Source organism: Orycteropus afer, unplaced genomic scaffold (genome assembly GCF_000298275.1).
Source record: "Orycteropus afer afer isolate SDZICR_OR568_19922 unplaced genomic scaffold, OryAfe1.0 scaffold00128, whole genome shotgun sequence".
In the NCBI taxonomy this organism is placed as follows: domain Eukaryota; kingdom Metazoa; phylum Chordata; class Mammalia; order Tubulidentata; family Orycteropodidae; genus Orycteropus; species Orycteropus afer.
The window spans coordinates 8221244-8222331 of record NW_006921715.1 but is presented as its reverse complement, the minus strand read 5'-3'; the positions used below and the strand labels follow the sequence as shown (position 1 = coordinate 8222331).

Here is a 1088-nt window from a genome sequence, read left to right as displayed (position 1 = left end):
GCAGGGGGCGCTGTTGACCCGCCCGCCGCTGCCTCTACTCGCCGCCTAACCGCGCGTCACGCTGCGTTGAGGTACGTCACGACGCGTGCGCCCACGTCCCGCCCAGTCCACCGCTTCGCTTCGCCCAGCTCGCGCTCACGCCCCGCCCGCGTGCGGATGACGTAGTTGGCCGGCGGGCTGAGGCTAGGCGTGGGTGGGGTCGGTCGCCCAGGGAGTGTCGGGTCTTGGGAGCTGAGGGCTCGGCTCCTCTGCCAGCGTAGGCCACCTCTAGCGAGAGGGTAGGACACTTGCAAGGTCTGAAGGTGTGCCCGGGTCGTCGCCCGGCCTGCAGGATGGCCGGGGGTCGCTCGGCCGGCTCCTACTGTAGCCTTTAAATGTTTCCTGCGCTCTCAGCTTCCACCTCGTTTTAATTTGTTTCACTTTTGTCATCGGAAGAGTGAGGTGGTTCCCCAGAAGTTCAGGTATCTTAGGGAATGTAGTGTAGAAAGGTAATTTGGTTCCTTTTTTAAGAAAATTGTTACTAGCGGTTTGGTATCAGTTCAATAAGATTGTCCCCATCCTCGTGCCTGTATCATGGGACAAAGGCCCTGGTGGTGCAGTGGTTAAAGCGCTCGGCTGCCAACCAAAACATCAAGAGTTGGAACTCTACAGTTGCTTGGGCAGCCGACAGCGGCACTGGGCTCCCTTGAAGATGGACTGTCTTGGAGACCCTGTGGGGGCAGTTCCACTCTGTCCTCTAGGGGCGCTGTGAGTCGGAATCAGTGGGATGGCAGTGCGCTTTTTGGATTATGATGCCTGACTGCTGGTAGCTGGCTTGCTTTACTTGCAGATCCACCTTGTTCTGCATTTTCTTTGTGCAGACGGGAAATGCTGGGTCTCAGAAGCGCCCTTCCGGCCGTGGTGGGCCTCCCAAACATTGTCGTTTCGCCCTGGGGAATTGGTGGAGGGTGTTTCACACATCAGCACCCTGAGTTGTTAGTATACAAGAAATCTTGCCAACAAACATATGAAGAAATGCTCACGATCATTAGCTATTAGAGAGATGCAAATCAAAACAACAATGAGATACCATCTTGCTCCAGCACTAG

At 56.1% G+C, this 1088-nt stretch overlaps 1 protein-coding gene across 1 annotated transcript in view; it reads left to right on the top strand.

Moving 5' to 3' along the window:
- BRF1 (BRF1 RNA polymerase III transcription initiation factor subunit) overlaps window positions 1-1088 on the top strand; it is a 91575-nt gene that overhangs the window by 58641 nt on the left and 31846 nt on the right. The window lies entirely within an intron of this gene.